Source organism: Xiphophorus hellerii, chromosome 4 (assembly GCF_003331165.1).
Source record: "Xiphophorus hellerii strain 12219 chromosome 4, Xiphophorus_hellerii-4.1, whole genome shotgun sequence".
NCBI lineage: Eukaryota > Metazoa > Chordata > Actinopteri > Cyprinodontiformes > Poeciliidae > Xiphophorus > Xiphophorus hellerii.
Window position 1 is genome coordinate 34041113 of NC_045675.1, and position 24594 is coordinate 34065706.

Here is a 24594-nt window from a genome sequence, read left to right on the forward strand (position 1 = left end):
GAAGTTCATTTTGAAAATTTGTTTGAGTTTGTTGACAGGAAGACTCCAAGAAATGTCAGTTTATGAGTTATCTTAAATGACAAAAGTAAGGCTCACACGAAAGCCACTCTTCACCAATGAATATTATAACCTGAAATTGTATAAAATAAGATCTAGGAGGACTGGACTTTTTTGCACATATTTAACACTTATTTTATTTCTTATAACAAGCTTCACAGTACATCTCCATTTTTTCAGTCTGAGCCAGTCCGCATTTCTATGTGGTCCTAAAGCAGACATGATTTTCAAAGAGACCTTAGTCATGTCAGATTAAACAAATTTTTACACAAATACTTGTGGAAGATTCATAAGCAATGGAGGAAACAATCCTGTCAGATGTGACTGCTGTTTACCAATTGCACATTCATACCATTGTTTTGCCTAGCAGGGTCAAATCTCTTCCTCTTTTTTCCAAGCAGAAAAACACACTGTACATTTACAACATACATTCTGTTACTAGAAATCTAAATCAGATTTAAACCTGAAGAACCTGGTGTGAGACTGTGTACTATGTGAGGGCAAAAAACAACAATCTATTCACAAAGATACATGTACATAGAGTGATGGAAACTATGCAGACAACTACAAGGCAATGCATGCAGGGAAGGACAACCAAGAATTTCAAAGTTGAAAAATTGACTGAAAATCCTAGGAGCAGAAACTAATAAAAATACCTAATAGAAAATCAGAAATCTTAACATAGGTCAAATAAAAGGTCACATACAGTTTTAGTAAAACTAACACAACTATTTAAATTTATAGGTATGCTACAGACATATTCATCTCCTTAGAAAGTACACTTAGTCATTTATACTAGTTTAGTTTTTAGTTTTTAGATCGAACCTATTTCTTAGGCTGATCAAATGTTGCTGCAGAAGTAGAAAGAGAAGTAAAAATAAATAGTTGTGTTTGGTGACGAGCTGGAGTGATTCATGAGACCATTTAGGGTAAACCATAAGGCAACCATCAGACACTCTACCTTGCCAGTATCTCTGTGACGAAATACTGGCTTTTGTTTCTTGTCTGTCTGAGCAACAACACTACCCCCCCCCCCCCCCCCACACACACACACACACACACACAGACACACACATCATGATCTGGGACTGGATTCTCTTCATCCCATCCTCCCTTGCTGTTTTCCCTTGTGTGCCATCTCCGCACATCATCAATACCCCTCGACTCCCCTGTGCCCCTCTACATACCCTACTCATATACATACACACGCACACACACCCCCACACACCCAAACCGCCCTTTAACCCCAACAGCACCAGTCTGGAACCCCTCACTTCAAAAGCCTGCTAGCTTAACATGTCATTGATTACAGCCGAAGGACTCTACTGCTAGAGGTACAACAGTGGGGGCGGTGAGGTTGTGTAGTGGGGGTGAAGCTTCACCACAGCTATCTATCACAACTAGGGAATGACAGATACTATCATGAAATAAAAATATATTTTTACACAACCACACATGCACATACGCACAAACATACAGAAACACACACTGACAAACAAAAATGTGGCAGGATACCCAAAGGTTCTGTGTCCTTTCGATCAGAACATATGTGATGGCACTATTGGAAAAGTTCAGGAGCTGCGTTCTTTCCTACATTGTAATAAAACTTTTTAATTGCTGTTTTCTTGTTTTCTGATTACCTTTCATACCTCTGTGGGTCCATTGAAAAGTATTAAAAGGCATCAGATTAGTTGAAAAGCTGGATCAGGAAACAAACATATATAGCACATATAGACTTAAGGAGAAAAAGTTAGATAAAGAATCTAACTCAGGAAAACCTAAACTCCTTCTTAAATAGTAGAAGACCATTGCAGCCGCTGTAAGCAAACCTCCTCCTGCACCATACTATTCTGAAGAGGTGCTCCTTCTTCTGGTAGTGATAATAGTAACCGCTCATGGCCGCTGCCCCACAGTCAGTCTGGGAGCAATTGATTGGCTCTGTGTATTTCAGTGATGGCAAAATTTCCTTCCTGTGTACCTCTTGAAGTAGCCGAGAGTAGAACTCAGCTTCAAAAAGCCCCAAAATGCATATATTTTGACTGAAGCTGGCAGTCCTCATCCAGGAGGCTGGAGCATACATTCTTAAGTCACTCTGGCTTAGATCTTTTCCGGTGAAATTATTGTGCAAATGACACTGTGTTTTGCAGAAAGAACCACACGCAAAAAATTGGAAAAAATTGCTTCTATGCAGAAAAAGACTTGGTATTGGTAAACTACAAGGCTATAGGTGGTTACATCTTCATGGCCTTGAAAGAAATGTTGTTGTTTCTCAGGAAGCATTAATGATGCTCATCAAGATTTGATGACCATCATCAATGATCTAGATGGAGTGGAACTCTGGCTTGCATGACATCTCCGGCATCATCAGTATAATAGTAGAGGGTCAAACGCACTGTGGATTAAATATATTTATGATCAACTAAAGCTGGATGGCGTTGCAGTTAATGGTTGTATTGACTGATTTATTCTTCACATAATGTGGATGGAAATGTATTAACAGGTACCCAAGAGTAATTGCAGACTACTTCATAGACTCAGTGACACACTGGAGGCTGTCCACAGCAGGTCCAAGCCGACAAAGGATCAGGAAATGTACAGTACATGTCAGAGAAATGCAACTGTTTCTGTGGAGGAATCATCAGGATCATAATGCTTGATAAAGACGCTTCATTTAGGGATGCAGCACGGCCAATTAATGGATAGAGTCATTGGGGGTCAGTGGGGATTCTTGCCTAACAAGGATGTTTTTCAAACCCTCAGAGAGGGCGAAGACAGGCAACTTCTTGGATAAAAACCTGATGCAGTTTTGCCTTGTCCAAGTATAACAGCAATAAAATAAGATGTATGGTTATTTACAGTGGACTGTTTATGAATTAAACTGACATAATTTACAGCATTTTCCACAAGTGTAAGTAATCCAATATTAATTTCCAGTCGCACTATCTTCAAACATTTTGTTGATGTAAAAGTAAGAAGTATGACATGAGAGAAAAACATAAGACTGACTTTTTCATGTAGAGTTTGATAAAATACATAATCATTTTTAGTGTTTGTAGTGACCCTGTTGACAGCAACAATTTTAACTGAATATTTATTTTCACGAAGGATGAATTGGATGAAGCTGTGTGAGGGACTGAACTGGTAAAACATGAGGACACAGCAGAAGTTGTTCAAAGAAAATTGGTTTTATTCCCAAAGTAACAAAATTCAAACAATTATTACAGGGCCTTTAAAAGCGGTCAAAAAAAGAAAACTAGACTCAAGCTATGTTAAATCATGATTTATCTTAGGAAACCCTCATAAGTGCTCAAAGAGCTGAAATACTGGCTAATCAGACCAGACAGACAGAAGGGAGAAGGCAGAAGGGAAACATCTACTCACAAATTTAACAAAAAGTAACTAAGACACACACAGTTAGTTTAAGAATTAAGTGAAATAACTAATAAGCATAAGCTTAATAAAATCAGCAAATCAGAAAAGACGAAGAACTTATGGAAGAATTAGAATAAAAGACTCTACCGTCTTTCCCTCCACGTGGAGCTCCACATAAAAACATGAAACACCAATTAAGACCAAGGTCTCCCTACAGGACGGGTGGAAGATGTCCTGATTCCACACTCATCGTGCTACAACTACAGCTGTTTGTGAGGTCTGATTAAACTGTTTGTGAGTTTTTCACTCTACTTAAGGATATAAAAGCACCATTGGAGGCAGATACAGGAGAAGAACTATTTAACTATTACAACACGGGATCCTTGAAAATCTTTAAAGTGTTGTAATATTACACACACGCCTCTTTTTATTATTAAACCAGCATTTGTTTAGCTTGATGAGTGTGTTTATATGAATTACACATAGTCCTTCTTATAAACATGAATAGCTACATGTCCTTAATAAATGCACATAATTGTGAGAATAACAGTTTTATTATTTAAAAGTGAAAGCATTCTGACTGCAAACCTTGATATCTCAGCTCCTGACAACACAGTGTCCACTCAGTTGTTGCTCTCCAGAATGGAACTGAACTCACTGTGGAAGTCAGGCTATTCTAAGAGCATCCCACATGAATGTCCAATTGACATTTTTTAGAAACTAGTCTGAGCTGTAAACACAACCTTAATAAAACCACAAAAGAAATTAGAGCCAGTGCAGAACCTCAAAAATCTTCAAAGCTTTTCCTCATTGAGTTCATTTAATGGGTCCTTCAGTGACAGATGAGTACTACAGCAGATCCTTCCTCCCAGCAGCCATAAGACTTTCCCAACAAATTCAATAAGTTTATATATCTCTGCTATCATTTGTAATTGCCCTATTTGTGCAAAAACAAGGTTGAGAATGTAAGATCAAGAACAGACATGGAATGAAAGTTGGACATATACTGACACAACTTTAGATAAACTGGAGGATCGTCTGTGGCTGGAAAGAGCTTAAATTGCAGATGGCACAGGTGAGTGAGTCTGGCAGGGACAGGTGGGCTGCAAATGCTGCATTGCTTGGTAAGTGTAGGTGAATGACAAGAACAGGGAAGCAGAAGCAGAATGAAAACAACATTTTTAGAATATCTCCATTTATTGACAAGTGGATTAACTATTTGGATTTTAAAAAACCTGTTGATCAAGGACATTGATGCTTTTGTATAAGTTTCAATGGCTGTCTTCCTTTCTGTCCTTCAATCCCTCCTAGACACACAGACACATTCATTTCTGATCTGAATCTTGATCAGTAATTTTTTGTATTAATTCCTATGTAGGAATACTTGCGGAAGAGGTCAGGATATAATGGTTGTGTAAAGGTTAGAGCCTTTAGCATTTGCATCACATTCTAGAGAAAAGTAGTAGCTATTTTAACACACATACACAGTCTGATTATATGAGACAATTACAACATTTCCATTGAGCTATCTTCAGTCTCACATTAAGCTATCAAACTTGAGCTTATTAAGAAGTCTTCCTGTATGCTACAGAGGCATGGTAGTTAGAACAGTCTCCAGCTTGATTTAGATGCCATGTCTTCACAGAAATATTACTTCCTTAAATTACAGCTTGATGAATTTATCTAAGAATGGAAAGTCCAAAGATTGTTCTTAATGTTTGTCATACTAGGATTTGTGTTTTGAATTCACACGTTTAGAAAATATTGCTAATTAAATGTACGTTGAGAAGTTTGAGGTAAACATTTCTGTGTATTTAACACAAAACATGTTATAGAATGATCACATTGAAAATGAACTCTTTGTATATTGGCTGGATGGTTTATATGAGATGAGGGAACAAGATAATTGATGTGCTCAGTGAAGCAACCTTTCTGCACTGAATGCTTCTAAAGCACATTCACTCTATGAACAGATGCATGAATGAATTCCACATGAGCAGTAGGGTCAGTGCTGGCATTAATGAATAACAAAATCAGTGACTCAAGCATCAGACTTTTAATAATGTGCAACACATGAGTGTGTGGGTGTTGTTCTAATTTTTATTTAAAATATCTTTTCTGTTCAATTAGAATTCATAGATATTTTAATATTAAGAACTACTCATATTAATATGAAGTAAGACTGTAACATAGAAAACAAAAGGAGACACTGATTAATAGATCTGAATTTAGAAGCTGTTTGGATTCTAAAGAATACAGGGCTTAAGCCCATCCCAAAAACAGAAGAAAGTTTTTATAATTTTTATTTTGTTACAAATAAAAGTAACATATTGTATCACATCCAGTCCATAAGCTGTGGTTTTAAATGATGAGTATTGAGCATAAGAAATTTACTGATCAGTTATTGGTCAATATCCAAAAAGTGTGAGGAGAGTAGAGAGGAAATATTACATGAAGGTTGGCTTAATGACTTGGAGTGGGGGGGAATGTGGCAAAGGGGAAAGTTTGTAAAAAACAAAACTGTGTTGTTGAAACTTTAAAGTCATCATGTTTACTCTACGTTGTTGTTTTGAACTACTGTGGTTATTTCAAAGTGGAATTTGCAGTACACTTTGCTTTGCAGTGAGTTTGGTTTACATGTGCACCACACATAAAACCTAAAATTCAGAATTCAGTGTTCATAGAATGTAAAAATTGTTAAGAAGTTTAATAAAGTAATTTCATGGTGTCACACCCTGATCTGCTAATTAATGAAGAACACCTGCAAAGGTTTCCTGAGCCTTTAAATGGTCTCAGTCTGGATCAGTAGGAACAAATCTGGCAAAGACTGCTGACTGGACAGATGTCCAAAAGACACTCCGAATGCCATATTGAGCAAAACTACAAAAATTCAAGACTTGACATATTTCACTTTACATGTGTAATGAATCTATACAAATATAAGCTTCACTTTATAAGAAAAAAAAACTTTTTCATAATTTTTTTTATTAAACCGTTCAATTTTTTATATGCATCTGTAACTGGTTATTGTCAAATATTTTGAGGGCGCAAATAGAATCCAATAAGTCATTCTATTTCTTCAGATTAGCTGCTCTGAAAATGTTTTCTAAATGACTGAGCTGAACAGAAGGCTAAGTAATACTATAGAATAAATAGGAGCAATTGTGAAAATTTCAGCTCTGGAGTGCAGGGGGGAAGCAAATCAGTATTTTATTTTTGTTTTAATTTGTTTTTTATTATTTCTTTTAAGCTAAACACAAGATTATGTTTATGATAAACAAAAATTGGTTTCAGTCTGTGGCTTCTTTTTACAAAAAAACAGGTTCTGCGGCATCATAGGTTGAATTCAGTATGGGGTTGCTTTTGTTGCTTTTTGCCAAGCAACATCAGCAGAACTCCCTGATCAGCAGTAGACATACGCATGGATGGACCATGTCCCTGGGCTAAGCCATGAGAGATGCTCATTTCTCCCTTTAGTCAAAGTGCTTCAGGTCAGTGAAACCAGAGAGGAGAGGAAGAGTCAAGCTGACCAGACCCTGAACAACTTTAGTCTCTGATTACATAGCTTTTCTCTCCGGAGTGTACACTTCTCCACTCTGGCATACTGATTAGGCCGATTCAGGCTTCTGTGATCACCTCAGCTTGTAGGCCTGACTTTAGCCTTGCCTCCCCCCACTAGTTCTATACTCCATCTCCCAGTCCATTCCTACAGAACCTTGGGTTATCGTCAGAAGTCTATTGCCCCTGCAAAGTCTCAGAAGAAATCAGTAAGGCTGGAATGGTGAGAAGGCATGGGCTGAAGGAGGCCTTGGAGAGAGGAGAGGTGCTCTAACTCTGCAGAAACTCCCCTCTTGGCTTTTTTTAGGGGGAGGGGAGCGGAAAGAAAATCAATAGGCAAGAACCAAGAGGCCTGTGATGGCATGGATAATCACATTTCTGCATTAATGTTTTAGATGCTGGGAGAACTCATCTGTCTAGCTGGTCTCTAGTCCTTGGTGCAGAGCTGCACAATAAGCAGCTAACATTTACAAACAAAGGATTCATTTATATGTTGCAGGCTCACACACGTTAAGCAAAAAAGAACATATATTAAGACCCTCCACACACCTTACATATGTTGCACAATGTAAGAAAAACTAAACTTACAAAAAGCACAAGTTCAAAATACTACAAAGCATAATGTAATCTATCCATAATTTATGGATCACCAAAGGTCTGTGACAATTACTTTGGCAAAAAGATTAAAAAGAACTTTAAAGGAAATTGGGCTGAAATAAATGCAAGCTGGCACTTTATGTCACAGCTTCCATGTTGCTTTTCTATGATATTATCACACATAAATCAGGCTCTGGCAGACGGGCACATGCATCCCTTCTTGGGACCTCAATCATGGGGTCACCACCACCTCCTCTCCTCAAACTACAGAATCTGATGCATCACACACACACAAAACAACCACTTCTTTAATACACCACACTGGTGAAAAATAAGTAATCCAATGATGTAACAACATGGCATAGTTGCACTCATACACTATGTCTGCTCTCTACGGCATTCTCAACAGCCGTAATACCCAAGGTCAAGCGTCTCCTCACCGGAGACTTTAACTTTGCAGTATATGACATGCGCCTTTTATAAATCATGAAGATGGAACACATATACAAGCAAGAGTGAAAGTGTAATGTTTGATCATTACCCCTTCAAAATAGGGGTAAGTTAAAATATTTTTCTTACTACAAATTTACGTAGCAAAAAAATTCCAAGGAAGGGATTATAAGTAATTAGTATGAGAAGAAAACACTGTGCAAACTTTAGCATAACAACTTCAGAAGTATTGAAATCTCCAGAGAAGAATATTATATTTTGTTAGACAGCTGCCACAAATAGACAATAGGTAGCGGAAAACGACAGAGTAACTTGCCAAGATCAGAAGGCGGTTAGCGGGTAAAACAGAGCTATGCTGCTCCAAAAACTCTGGTTCACATTTCAAAGAATCCTCATTTTGGATGAACTGAGTGGATAGATGAAGTTATGAGGACTACTTTCTCACCTAAACACTTTTTATGACAAATTAATAGCGTAATCACCTCCATTTAACTCTTATACTTCTTGTTTTTGCTGAATGTCTGGTCCGATATGACTTGTTTTTTTGTTTGACTCCCCCTACTGGTCTGAAGCACTTCCGTTTTATGGAGCGAGTTTGCTGTTGTTTTTGCTGTTTGCAACACTTCTCCCCCTTGCTTCTTTTCTTGTGTTTGCAGCATTTTATTTGTGTTTGCAGCATTTTGATTGTGGTTGCAGCAGTTTTGTTTCCATTTGTTTATTGTTTTTGTGTGTTTTGGAGTTTGCATCATACACCTGTTTGCATCTCGTTTCGATGTTTGTTGCATGTTTGCAACTGTGGCCACCATACACTTTCTATCTAAAACTCACATTTGCCAAATGCCTGTGAAATGTCATGTTTCTCACATATGAAAAAAGTAAAATGTCCGTTTTATTTGGGCAAAACTGACAAAAAACCACCATAAACTGGAAACTATACAAATTATTTAGAGAGTGAGATGCAGTATTTTGGGTTCACTCACACACACTCATGACATCATCCATGTACTGAGTCTTGATTTTCACACTTATACTTTGGTACCTATGCGGGACATTGCCATTTCTAAACAATCACATTGAAAAATGTGTGGGCTATTTATATTATTTCATTTATTAGAATAGTTGAATCCTTTATGAAGTGAGATGGGATCATCTGGTAAGGGTCAGTGAAAAGGACAGTATTAGATGAGTGGTGGGCAAAGGGAGGGGGTCAGCAGCTCTGTACATGTGCTTGGTGTCATCTGACTTTCTGGCTGGCTTGCTGATCTCCTCTGATTTACAGTATATGACATGCGCCTTGAAGCCCAACCCCTAACAGAGGCAACATCAATTACCTCAACTCCCCCCACCCTTGCTGACACATAGCCAAGGCCCTTAGCGTGTAGGTAAAAAAAATGGATAAGCTCCTCTCTCTTTCCTCCTTCACTCAGGTGGAATGAGTGGATTGAAGAACACTGGAAGTGAAACAGAAGATTGTTGGAGTAAAGAAACATTTTCCTGCCTTCCCAAGCTTAATTGGTACTTCATATCCTGTTGCCGACAACAGGACCAGCTGTTGCTGTGTTAGTGAATGCATTCCTGGGCTTGGCAAGGAATGCATTCACGTTGGCACATTAAGCTTAATGTACCAATGCTTAATGCAAAACATAAAATCTTACCAAGCATTTTTGTCTAGTTTCTAGTGCAACTATCCTGGTATGATAGGATAAAACAAAATTAACTGAAAAGTAACTGTTCTGCAAGAACTAGGAGATTGCTTTAAGTCAATAATTCCTTGATATTGATGAAAAAGTACTTGTTGTATTGGTAGATTATTTCACCTAAGATATTTTCCCATGCACAGCTTAATGACTTTATGCCGAAAGTAAGTAAGCAAGACATGGGAAATGTTTCCCATATGAAGTATTTATGTTAAGTTTTCCTAAGACCACCCAGCACTGAGACTACATTGTAGAGCTTTTGAACAACATACATCAATGTTCCCAGGACCAGAATTAAACAGGGTGATGTGGCATTTAGTTCACACACTCCTGAGATCTGGAACAAACTACTTGAAAACCTGAGGTGTGCAGAAACTGTTTTCTCTTTAAAATCAGGACTAAAAACATTGGTGTTTTATACAGCTTTTGATCAAACTATCTGAGTAATGACCTTTTTGAAACATTTTTTTCTTTTATGGATTTAATATCTGTATTTTAACACCAATTTATTTTTTGTATTGCTCTTGTGCTTCTGCTTTGTTGTTTTGTTCTGTCTTTTCTTTGGTTTCAGTAAAGCACATCTGTCTCAATGGTGGAATATAAATAAACTTACATTGCGTTGCCTTTATTTATACTCAATTTTATTCCTAATTTATTATTTCCTAATGTTAGACAAAAGTTATAAACAAAAGCAAGTTGTGTCAACAAGAGGTGAGCAACTGAATGTAGTTGCAATAAAGAAACTACCGTACATGGTTGCTGGTCTCTCTTTTGTACATTAGGACAGCAATTGGCATAGCTCAGCCATATGTTTTGCTCTTAGTTGCTGCAAAAACACAAGCTGCACAGCCTGCCCTGTTTAAGCTCATAAGTCGCATTTTAGTTCTGACCTAAAGGTGCCAGAAATGACAGGCTCAGGAAGGGGGGAACTTCCTCTGAGATTTAGGGAGAGCACAGGGGTTCTATGGAGGTTTGACTCTGGCAGAAACTGTGCGTGAGTTCTGTTAATGTGTACTGTTCAACACTTGTCTCTCTTAGTGTACATGAACATTTGCTGTTGGAGGAAAAACTCAAGGGAAACACATGAGAAACATATTCAGGGGTGTCAGGAAATGTACCATTCAAGTTCTATAAATAGCTTTCTATTTATTAAAGGAATCAAATTCCAAAATGTTGCTTTGTGGAATTTTTTCACCAGCATCAAGAAAAATGGCTAATTTTCTTTGTTCAGAGCTGTTTGACTTATAAACTGGTTATGCACATACTGTATATATACATATATATGTACGGTATATATATTGTACTGAAGTGTACTATAAACACTTTAGTACATAAATAGTAGTAACTATCCTGTGAACACCTGGCTGTACTTTGGATCCTCTGTTTTTATCAGAATCAACTTTATTTGCCATGTTTGTGGCTACAAAAAACATATATAAAAAAGATACATATATAAACAGCCACAAACTGTTTTGTGGCTGTTTATATATATATATATCTATATATACAGTATATATATATAGATATAGCTTTCTATATATATATATATATATATACACAGTACAGACCAAAAGTTTGGACACACCTTCTCATTGAATTCAATGAGAAAGTGTGTCCAAACTTTTGGTCTATAATATATACAGTATGTACAGTACAGACCAAAAGTTTGGACACACCTTTTAATTCAATGAGTTTCCTTTATTTTCATGACTATTGACATTGTAGATTCACACTGAAGGCATCAAAACTATGAATAACACATGTGGAAATATACACTAAACAAAAAAGTGTAAAACAACTGAAAATACCCCTTATATTCTAGTTTCTTCAAAGTAGCAACCTTTTGCTGTGATTACTGCTTTGCACACACTCTGCATTTTCTTGATGAGCTTCAAGAGGCAGTCACCTGAAATGGTTTTCACTTCATAGGTGTGCCCTGTCAGGTTAATAAGTGGGATTTCTTGCCTTATAAATAGTCATGAAAATAAAGAAAACCCATTGAATTAGAAGGTGTGTCCAAACTTTTGGTCTGTACTGTATATATCTATATATATATATATCTATGTATATATATATAGTTATGTGCTTTGGCACATTGTATTTATTTCTGTCTATTTTTTTTCACTTGGATCATTTTGTATAGAAGTTAGTTGTATGATTTTTGTTGTTGTTGTTTAATATACTTTGGAGTTTTGATAATTCTTTCTTGTAATTTGGTCCGTTAATTTGTGACGCTGTTGGACCGCCTATAAATAGGCTGGGTTGCGCCAGGTAAAGGCGACGCCCTCCCAACCAACACCCAGGATGCGTTCTGACGCGGTGCGCACGTCTCCAGCCTGCCACACGGTAGTCTGTTTTTGCGCGTCTGAGTGAGGCTAATTTGACGATTAATCTATCCAAATGCCAATTTAGCCAAGCGACAGTGACCTATCTTGGAAAAAGGGTGGGGGGAGGTCAAGTTCGCCCAGTGGAGGCTAAAGTAGAGGCTATTTTGTCTGTCCCTGTACCCACCAGTCGTACTGAGTTACGCCGCTATTTAGCGATGGTTGGTTACTATAGGGGTTCTGTAAAAACTTTTCCTCTGTAGCTGCCCCTTTAACGGACCTACTTAGCCCTAAAGTGGCTTTTATTTGGTCTGACCGGTGTCAAGCTGCTTTTGGGCAAACTAAACAGTTACTGGTTAATGCTCCTGTGTTGTCTGCCCCTCGTTTTGATGTGCCGTTTAAGTTGGCTGTGGACGCGTGTGATTCAGGCGTCGGAGCTGTCCTTCTGCAGGATGGTTCTGATGGGGTGGAACATCCGGTTTCTTATTTCTCGAAGAAACTCAATAGGTATCAAAGATGGTATTCCACCATCGAAAAGGAGGCACTAGCGTTGGTCCTGGCTTTAGAACATTTCGAGGTGTACGTAGGCGGTTCCAGCGGATCTGTGGTTGTTTTTACGGACCATAATCCTTTAGTCTTTCTGGACCGCATGCGTAATAAAAATCGCCGTTTGATGGGCTGGTCTCTGCGGCTTCAGTTTTTTAATATCGCTATCCAACATGTTCGAGGTAAGGACAACGTAGTTGCCGACGCACTTTCACTACTTTAATCTGTTTACCTTTCTTTTTCTGAATGGGTTGAGTTTTTTTTACAGGTTACATCAATCCCCATTCAGAGTCTTTGGGTGGGGGTGTTATGTGCTTCGGCACATTGTATTTATTTCTGTCTATTTTTTTCACTTGGATCATTTTGTATAGAAGTTAGTTGTATGATTTTTGTTGTTGTTGTTTAATATACTTTGGAGTTTTGATAATTCTTTCTTGTAATTTGGTCCGTTAATTTGTGACGCTGTTGGACCGCCTATAAATAGGCTGGGTTGCGCCAGGTAAAGGCGACGCCCTCCCAACCAACACCCAGGATGCGTTCTGACGCGGTGCGCACGTCTCCAGCCTGCCACACGGTAGTTTTTGTTAGCCGTTTGTTTGGTTGATGTTTTTTTTTGTTGTTGTGATTTTTGACCTGGTGGGACCGGTTGTCCTGTTTTCGATTTTTCTTTAGCAGTAGTTTCTTTTTTCTTGTAGTCCGGTACTAGCAGGGGCTTCGACGGCCCTGTATAGGGTTGGCCCCCTGCTGTACCGTTTTGTTCTTTTTGATCGGCTCATCAGGTCCAACTTTCTGTTTATACTTTGGGATTTTTGTGTTCTTTTTTTGGGGGGACACGGGGAACCGAGGATTTAATTCTTTCTTTTTCTTCACAGAAAAATCAAAAGAAGCTCATCTTAAAGAAAAAGGTCGAGAGAGTTGAAATAAAAATTGCTTTTGAATCCTCATTTTTGTCTTCGTGTCCTCAAATATGTTGTGCCCTTTGTGGACGTAACAATATATATATAGATAGATAGATATAGATATATATATAGATATATATAGATATAGATATATATATCTATATATATCCATCTATATCTATCTATCTAGCCTATATATAGATAGATATAGATAGATATATATATCTATGTCTATATATATCTATATATATATAAAGTGTTTTTTTATAGCCTGAAACATGGCAAATAAAGTTGATTCTGATAAAACCAGAGGACCAAAAATACAGCCAGATGTTCACAGGATAGTTACTACTATTTATGTACTAAAATGTCTCTCCACATTGTTTTACTAATAAAGATCTCTCCTAATAATTAAAACATGGTGGGAAAAGAAAAAAGGAAGAACTCTGGAGTTAAGGGCAGCTTTCTAGGTAAGCAGGAGAAAGCCTCAAAGCAGAAGGATTACCTTAAAAGTGAAACATGGATTCAAAAGTAAAGGAAATTAGTCACCAAGAAGTTAAAAAAATACTTGATTGGCATGGAAGATTATAGAATAGAATAGAATAGTCATGTTCTGAAGGGTGTATATTGCATAGTAACCAAACTTATTACACACCTACAACCTAACAGGTTTTCTTTTGTTTGTTTAGTTTTTTTCAGAATTTGCAAAAGATTGCAATTAGTTTGAATTCAAAGATGAGATGTAGAGTAGATAACCAGTGATGCATGACTTTCCAACCTCAAATATCAATAAATGCACACCTGACACTGTCATGTAAAAAGCAGCTTAATGACATTGGACAGATTGCCTGGTTACTCACCTGTGTCTATAATGTCAGTCAAATATAAATCAACCACCTGTAGCCATCTAGGTCAATATGTAACCCCAAACCCCAGCGAGGCATGCTGTGGCAAAAGCTACAAACATATGTAACGTTTACAGAGGTAGAACACTAACACTTCTGAATGTTTTTTCCAACTTTATAATGCCAGTGTAACCACTACTTAACCGAATGAGCAGTGACCTCAGTAATAATGTTACTTGTGCTCTAGGAACACACAGGAGAATGATAAGCAAATATGTTTTAACAACACCAGTTACCAACCAATAAATGGAAAAAAAAAATGTATTGTCCACTCTTATAAAATAAAATTAATGTTCAAAGTCTGTGGTTTTCTAGCCTTTTACCTTAAAAACTCATTTAATTTTTATTTCAAGAAAAATGCATAATCCAGTTAGTCCTTCAGTACAACAGTTCAGTCAGTCAGCTCAGTCAATGTGCACATAATTTGTCAGTTTTGAAAACATTCATGAATGGTTTGTGGGATGAAAGAATTTAAGAATTCAGTCGGGACAAATTTTGCAGTGCTGCTTTTCAGAAATGGAGTAGAAAGCCTTGAGCTGCAGTAAATCATGTTGTGATTAGAAGAGCTCCATTTTACTCATTTCTTCTGCCAGGGAGGACCAGCCATTCAAGGCTGGTTTCTCCAGCCACCGGACAGAAACACAGCTGTGAAGCCAGCAGAGAAGAGATAAACTGATAAGAACATGAGCTGGAGGAAAGAGGAGACAGAGGAGTACAACATAAACACAGAGGTGGTGCTTATCTGATGTAGTAACAGTTGGTAATGGCACTGGCCACGTTCATGTTGCAATATCATATAGTGATGGGGGAGAGGGGTTAGTTGGAGATTTATTTGAAGAAAATTGTGTTGGGGAGGGGCACCTGTAGGTTGTACCCTAACAGAATGACCCCTGACCTCTCTCACTGCCAGAGCTGCTTGGGGTCTCCCAAACAACCAAGGGGACCATGAGCTTAACTAGTGTCTGTCAGGGCCCTCAGCAGTGTCAGATAGCTTAGGGCTTTTTCAGATGTATTTTTCAAAAGGGGAAAATCAATAAGTAAGGCTGGAGAGAGGCAGATGCAGAAACATGAGCTTGTGATATTTACTTTGCTGTTAGGCATAACATGCTCAGAGAACATGTAAAAAAAATGCTTCAAAAATATGTTTGGATGCAAGACATAAATAAGTCAATAATTGCACCTTAAGTCACCTTTTCTGCAACAATAAGGGACTCACTATTTTTTAACACTATTGAAACCCATATTTAGAACTCTGCATGTGTTAATCTCCAAAACGTCTTTTAACTTGTCCCAAATGAATACTTTCTGAAATGTATGGATTCAGTCTGTAACTGAATAAAATCTAAATGTATTAACTGAGGCTGGATTTATGCTGACTTTGTTTATGTTCAACCAATCATATGAAATGTGGAATAAAATTTTTGTTTTTGTGCTGCATGCTGGAACATATAACGAAGAATCGCTGCTGATTCTGTAATTCCTTACTTAACAAGTAAAATGTATTTGGGGCCTAAGATGCACCAAGCATCAGTTCTTAATTTTTCCCTTCAATTTTAATGTTACTGTATTGTTGTTAATTTTATTTGATTTTCTGCCTGTTTATCGGTAGTGCATTGCATGTCTGAGTTTTGTTCTGGTCCTCTCAGCTGATGGAGTATGGGGGAATTTTACTGCCATAAGTCAAGAGCACACATTTTCAGCCCAAAATCAAGATTTCATGTCTTTTGTTTTCAAAACTTGTAATGCTTGTACTAAAAACCGCTCTCTTTCAAATATTCTCTGTGCTTTCTCAAACCTTTCTCCTCGCGCTCAAAACCTCTCTCTGCTCAGATCAAATCTCTTCTCTATGGAGCCCCCGAGGGGACATGGAGGATTTTTTTTTCTTTTGTGTTACCTCGCAGAACATTTGCATTCCCTCGCATAACTTTTGCGTTCTCTCGCAATACGTTTTGCTTTCCCTCACAATAATGTTCTGATTGCCACTGGTTTTCTGCCATAATATAAGGTTTCTGTAAAGTTTTTCCATGTATGTTAATATCTGATTTGTGAGATATCAGAAGTTTTATCTGTTTTTCTGTAAGACAGAAATGCACCACAAACCTGTGTGCAAAATGCAAAAGCAAAACATAAAAATTCTGGATCACCATTGGGCGAGTCAAAATTTTAGGTAGCAAGGGTTTCCATGGCAACTGGTGAGCATTGATTGATAGCGTTACTGAGCTTTACAAATGTGTGATTTATTTACAATGTGGACACAGAGGCCAGGGGGAATGGTATCAAGAACCACTACAAATTCCTTAGCGGTTACCGGAAATATAAAAATGAGACCGAAATTCACTGTAACTGAACAATGACCCTTGATTATTAAAAAGCTGCCTTAAATGAATTGTATTTTTTCAGGAGTCAATGTTGAGTGATTTATTATTATATAAAATATCCTTATTATGCCAGATTATATATTTGTAAGGAGAATAGTTGTGCTTAATAACCAAAGTAGCAAACACTGTTTGTGGAATGTGAACAGTTTGGCTGGGATTTTTTTCAGGATTAAAGTTACAGAGTAGGAGAAAATCAAGACCACCCAATTGAGAGAATATATAATTAGGAATGAAATTCCAACACAAGGTGGGACATGACAGGTATTGTTTTATCCATCTGACTTTTAGAATATTATTTAAAGTGGAAAAGTCCAGTAAATTTAGCCCCCCATATGATTTGGGTTAATGATAATAGACTTTTTAATGTAATGGATTTTGTGCTTCCAAAGAATATTGAATAATATCTGGTCAATACTTTTACAAGTGATGTTGTAAAAGTATTGTTGCCTACATACAGAAAGAGGCCAAATAAACCAAACTAGAGAGGCCTTCTGCCTTACAGAGCAGTGTGCTTCCCAGGGCCGGCCCAAGGCATAAGCAAACTAAGCAGCCGCTTAGGGCCCACTAAGGGGCCCACTCAGTTGAGCTGATTTATTTTTTTAATATTTGTTTTAAGTAATAATTTCTATGTCATTATAATATCAAAAACACACAATTTCACTATGAGGTGATTTGTTTTCACAATAATATATATTTGATAACATATGTAGAAATCATTATTTTATGGATAAAAAGAAAAATAATTGCTCTTGGGGGCCCCTGGTGGCCACGGTAGGTACCGCACGCTTCGCCGGTAACATGAGCTGACGTGCAATGTGCAGGGCGCACCCAAACGTCCAAAGCTCCAGTCAGAAGGTAAGTACGCAAAACAATGTCTCAAAAAAGGACTTATCCTTCAGGGAGAGAGAAAAGAAAGAGGGAGAATATAAAAAAGCCAAGATAAAGGTTTGTTTTAATGTGCCTTCATAATGTAATGTAAAAAATTAGTAAAGCTGCTAATAGAAAATTCGCTTGATAGCGACCAGGAACGGTCCAGTTCAACAGTCAAACATTTCTGCTAGGGTCTTTGTGTGAAACTGAGTTTAAACTTTAAATGAGTTGATTCTCCTGCTTGGCTCGGTATATTTCTGAGGTATTTTTGGCTTCAAAACGCCATGTTTGATAATGTTTGATAACAATAATTAAAACTTCTCAATGTTTGACATTGTCTTGCAAAATGTTTTACGTCAGGCTACATAGCTGCTACATCGATGAGCAACTCTATGCTGTAGTTGGGGATATGTTGTTTGCTGCTGAACATAATCATTTTGTGGCAAAAACAAACATTATTTTTACATCAACTTCTAAGTTATGTGAAGCTTCTGTTAAAATCATTTGAAGGCTCAGAATCAATCTAGTACCAATCCACATTCTCAGGGTCTTCCCTGAGAATGTGAAGTCTCCTGGTACAAATTACATTTTTAGCTTTTGGAGTTACGCTTAAGAAAAATGTAATTATTCAAAGAATGTCATGAATATGCGTGTATGTATTCCATCTTAAGTTGGGCTGCACCTATTGCAGTTTTCTGGCCGATCCCTGGTTGCTGATCTTTAAAAAGCCTGACCTGCCGATTTTGATTTTGGCTGATATGAATTTTCTTTGTCTGAAATGTCGCTAAATATAGCAAGAAAGTCACTGAGTTAACAACAATGTTGTGAATATTGTTAACTGCAAACGTTTAGACCTTACCTGGTGGGTCGGTCTGTTAGTCAAACCTCTCACTGTAGAGCAGAAGAGGACAGAGGCTGACTTTTAAACCTTTGCTGACTGATAAGATTAGGGGATAAGATGGGATTCACATGTAAGTATCGGCCCATCACTATCCCCCAAAATGAAGGAAATCGGCACCCAGAAATCAACTGGTCGATAAATCAGTTGGCCAATAAATGTATCCTACATTATACATATACTGTATAATGTAAACAGCACTGAAATAAGTTAATAGCAGGTGTGTGAATGATCTAATGACCGGACTGCTGATTGCAGCCAGTTCACATTGTTAGCAGAACTAGGGGCCCCCAAAACCAAATTTTGCTTAGGGCCCCATGGAGGCGTGGGCCGGCCCTGGTCCTTCCCCTCAGTTAGATCTCTATGCAACCAGAGGTTCTTATTCTGTTAATAGCAAGAGGTAGGTTTTCAACACATCTACTTTTATCATTTTTGGTGATGGTGATTCCTAAGTACAACATTTTGCTTATTTGGTATATTGCTCATCGAGGATACAACACAATCCTTAATAGGAATAACTTCTTATTGACATTTAGATACGGAGAAACAGGGCAGCCCTGCCTGATGCCTCAATGTAACTGAAATCTAGGGGAAGTTTCTGATTTTAACTTTATAGCACTGTTGCCATTAGCATAAAGAGTTTGAAAAGCTTTAATGAAGAAGGGACCAAGTCAAAATTTTTCTAAAGCTAAAAATAAAGAGTCTCGTTCTAGAGAATCAGAAGCTTTTCTTGAAGTCGAGAAATGAATCTGAAGAATCTTTTATATCTAGGACCAACCTTATATTGTTGGATATGTGACGTCCTTTCATAAATCCTGACTGAGTCTCGTCAATAATATCATCTAAAACATTTTTAAGATGTTTGGCCAACACTAAAGCAATTATTTTATAATCGTTATTTAACAGACAGATAGGGCACCAGTTATCTAAAAGAAGAATGTATTTTCTTTTTGGCTTAGGAGTTGTCTTTCTGCTTAAAGGAAGCAGATCCTCTCTGCTGTACCCTGCTGTTAACTCAGGAGACAAATTGCTGCAAAAGTCCTTTTCATTGCATTTTGATGACTTCTTTAGAAAACTGATTGATATTATTTGAATTTGTTTTAAGAAAGCATTAAATTCGACTTGCCTTTTAGTCTTTGTGTGGAACTTGAGCCTGAAGTAAATGACTTAGACCTACAGACAGCTTTGAGAAGACTTGTTGGGATTTGTGACTGCATAAATAAAAGAGAATCAACTAAGCTCAGTTGAATATATTAACAAATAAAAGGATAAGTTTGTAGTTGATTTAAATGTATGTGCAATAATGTAAACAATGAAAAATGTCAATGTTACATGACTGCAATTGAATTAAATCGAATTAAAATGATGAAAACTTTTGCTCTTCATCTCTGAAGATAAGTTTGTGATTGGCCTGGAATCAGACTTGTTTAGCCGTGGTTTTCCTATCCTGCCTGTAGGATTACATTCTGGCCAGAGACAAAGCAGATAATTGGATTCACATTGTGTCTGTGGGGTGTGGGGAACAAACCCCACCTCGCCCCAGGATGGTCCACAGCAGCCAGTGTGACCGTGATGTTGTTGTGACCCTGCCTCTCAGGGTCACAACGAGGAATTACAGAGTTGGCTGTCAAGCTGAGACCAATACTCTTCCCAGAGGTAAGCTACCTTCAGAGCTGCTGAACCCACCCAGCAAACCAACACACTCTTTTTTTTCTTTTCTTCTCCTGTTTAGCACAGCGCTCAGTCTCTCCCACTGCATAGCAAGCCCCACGTTTGGAGGCCTTAGTCCTCGACTCGGACGTCCCGGGTTCAACTCCCGGTCCCGATGACCTTTGCCGCATGTCTTCCCCCTCTCCTCACCCTGCCTACTGTCGAAAAAATACGAGCCACTAGCGCCGCAAAAACTCTTCGGAGAAAAAAATGGAAAAAAGAATCAGATCACAGGTGTCTCTTCAGAAATTTCTGGACATTAAAACAAGGTCAAAGATTAGTTGCTGACTTAAGAATTGATTTTAGAATCAAAGCTGTGATTCTACCGCACTTAAAAATGCATTTTTTATGCTTTAAGCAGCCCTTTAAAAGTTGAATTGGTTACAGTAGGTGAATCCAAGACTCAACAAAATCATTTCCACGGCCATTTGTCTAGGTAGCAGTTCAGAGTGCTACCATTTCCTCCTAACTGGAACTCCTCAACACTTACCACCTTGTTTGTGTCTGCCAAGAGGACAAATGGAAAACCACCTTTAAGATTCCCATTGGCCATTTTGAATACTTAGTCATACTAGAGCAGTCTTCCAAGCCCTAGTCAATGATGTTCTTCGTTTTGTTTTTTGATTTTTTTTTTAGCATATTCATGTTCGCATACCTCAATGACATCCTCATCTATTCCAAATCCGTATCTGATCACGGCCGTCAGGTTTTCCAAAGTCTTCTTGAGAATTGTCTGTACATCAAAGCAGAAAAATGTGAGATCCACAAATTATCCATTACCTTTTTGGGCTACATCCTTGAGGGTAGACAGGTTCGTGCAGCTCCTGAAAAAGTTAAGGCTATGCTCTATTGGTCCATTCCTCAGACCCTCAAACGGCTTAAAAAATTTCTAGGATTTGTCATTTCTACTATCGCTTTATCCGTAATTACAGGCAAACCACATTTCCTTTGACTGCCCTCACCTCTGCTAAATCTCTGTTCTCCTGAAACCAACTATGCCTTCATGAACCAGGTCTCTCAAGCACTCATCCTCATTCAGCCTGATCCCAACATACATCTTATTGTTGAGATTGATGCTTCTGAGACTGGGGTCGATTCTGTCGTCTTTCAGTGTTCCAGCGCTGACAATAAACTTCATCCTTGTGCTGCCTTGTCCCATAGACTTTCACCCGGTGAGCACAATTGTGATGTGGGGGACAAGGAATTTTTGGCAAAACTTCTTGTGGAGGAGTGTTGTCATTGGTTGACAATTGGTACAGACCCAAGTTGGTCTGGACCAATAAAAATCTCTCCTACTGTCAATCAGTCAAATACTCAACTCCCAACAGTCTTGCTGGTTCTTGTTCTTGTCTTATTTGAATCTCTCCATCTCTTATTATCCAGGCTCCAAGAATCTCAAACTTGATGCTCTTTCCAGACTCTACTCATCCGATAACTCCTGTTCTCATCCTTCCATCCAGTTGCACCGTTGCCACAGTCACATGCGACTGTAGTGTCTAATGTAGGCATTGGAAACCACATAGACCAAGCTCTATAGATAGGACCTGATCCTGGCACAAGTCCCCTCAATAAATACCATCCTCAATCAGAGCCTGTCTCATCCATTGGATCCATTCTTAGCTGTTGTAGTTTCCTTTAAAGATTCTTTCAGCGGCTTCTTGAATGAAGCTCCTTGTGCTGACCTGGTTTCTCCTCTTGATTCAAGATTATCTGACAATTTCTGGTTTAATTTCCATGACTGGCAACTCTCCGCACCTCTCGTACCTCAACAGCTCTGTGTAACCTGTCTGCCCTCCAACAATTTCATCATTCAGCAGCTCCCCTCTGACTGCTCCAGAAAACTCTCTGCTTCCAGCTTCAGGATTCCTCCACACAAAGACAAAAACCAAAGACTACGCTCACCACCCCTTGGCAGACCCGTCATCATCAGTCATACATTCATAATGATATTCAACTTTTGTACTCAAGTTATTCATTATCTTCCAGCTCTGTTTCAAGTGTTCCCATTTGCTCCCGCCTCCAAAACCCTGGACAAAGATGCACTATGCATTATTCATTGTTGTTCAATAAACTTCATAAATTTTTTCCAGAGAGAATATTCTTCATGTGAGCCAAAAGTATACCCAAAACCATGACACCAGGCAGTTGCAATGTTGTGATCTCAACTATTAGCACAAATTCAGTCATTTGCAAACTTTGCTCAGATTTGCAATTTAGCCCCCTTCTAATTTAACTTTCTGTTTTATGGAGTATCTTAAAAGCTGAACCTGCAAGACAAAAGCATGTATGATGTTAACAGTTGCTTTTTTTCTTTTGCAAAAAACTATTTGAGAGTTTCTGTGTTCATGTTAACTTGGATGACCAACGTGACATTTTCTTGTTCTTATTGCACATTATTTTATATGTACTGAAGGTGTTATTTCAATAAAGTACTGTTATTTGCACTTTAAATATGTGCTGTTAAAATATTGCCTTTTTTGGGAAGGTTATGTGCATCAATTTTTAGTGTTTTGTAAGATTAAAAAAATTTCTTTTTTTTTCATTATTGCAAACATTCTTCAAAATTAGTACTTTTTGGCATGAATCACCAAAAAACATTGCAATGACCTAGAGGGACTGATACAGGGTTTAAATAAGTATTCTGGTCATAAGGGTTTTTTTAAGGTACTTTTTTTTTTTTTACCAGAGGCCACTTAGTGCCACCTAGAATGTGTCACTCACAAAGTAACTTGTTTTTCAAAGACAATTTTGTTCAAAATACAACCAGCTTAAACTACTATTGGATATGTGACCTTTTCTAGCAGCCATCCATGAGCTTATGAAGAACATGTCTCATGTCCAGTTTCCTTTATCAGCTCTATCATTACATGCTGACACCAAAGCACCACTTCAAAGAGGCATGCTTTGATGCTAACCATCAATATGCATTTTAACCTGGAATGCTGTTTTCCCAGCAATCCTTCCACTAAGTCTACTTTCTGCAATAATTGGCTTCAAAGCTAATAAGTACAAATTATTTGCTACGGCACTGGTGGTAAAAATTCTAAACTTTACATTGAAAGTGTTCATGAGTTCACAGGCCTTAGATCAGTGGATCTCATTTTCTACAAGTGCTTTCCAGTTTGTTCTTGTGCAAATAGGTTATCAGCATAAACCCGCTTACATTAATCCAAATGCGTGGCCTGGGGGGCTTGTAAAATGCATTATTAGAAGAGCAGCAACAATTTTTCATGCCTCACAGGGCATTCTGCCCTGAACATATGAAACTAGTAAGTATGTTAGTTAATTTGTGAAGCTCTTTGCATTTGCAACCTAAGTTGAGATTTGGCTAAAGCTGCCAGGGCCATTTCACTGTGGTGCCTGGCTGAATTCCCCCTTCGGAAAATACATGTTTTACTCTGTGAGTCAGATCAAAGCAAAGACGCTTGGATCAAAGGCCGGCATCACGCTGCTTTGGTCACATCTGTGTTGTTTACACGAATGCTAAAGGCACTTATATCAAATATTACAAACTTTGAAAGATATATGTTTGAATTAAAGTATTTTGATGTCACTTTTGAAGTACATCAGTGCATTTGGGGATAATTTTGAAAATCTCTCCACAATTTCACAACAATTTTGCAAGCTTTAAACAAGATGAGGACATTTCTGTTGCAGAGTATACATCAGTTTGCATCTTTGCTCCCTTTTAAAATTATGCCACAACTTTAGTATCAACAATAAAGCCTATAGGCATGTCTCTCAATAGTGAGCCAGGCTTTTGGTGTTCGTGCAACAGACTCAACTTTCCAGGATCAAATACAGCTGTTTTCTAACTCTTTGAAAATAATGAACCAGAGAGGGCAAACACTGATATATTTTCTTCAATTGTTGTTTATCTGTCAATGTCTGGTGTCTCTGGAAAAAGATGAGACAATATGGGGGGTGAAAGGCAAGCAGAGGGTGAGGTGTAAGGGTAAGGGAGTGAAGAGGAGAATAAGAGTATTTCAATGACCTGTGAGCAGGCCTGCTGTTGAGCTGGGGGCTAAACAACCCACCACCACCACTCCTACTTTTTGTGGGGGAGGGGAACAGGGGCTAACTGGATTAAAGACAGCACCTTAGCACTTGTAGAGGAGAAGACCATCTCTGACAGACTACCAGAACCCAAATACGGTTTATCTTTACAACCGTATCCAACCTCTCCCACTGTCTGTCATTGTTGTTCAACTCTTCCTCCATCTTGTTTACATAGACTAAAACAGCATATACATAGCAAAACTCCCACCCCAAAGCATTCTGCCTTTCCAAACCTTCATATCTTTCTTACTGCCATCAGCAGACCCCCAACACA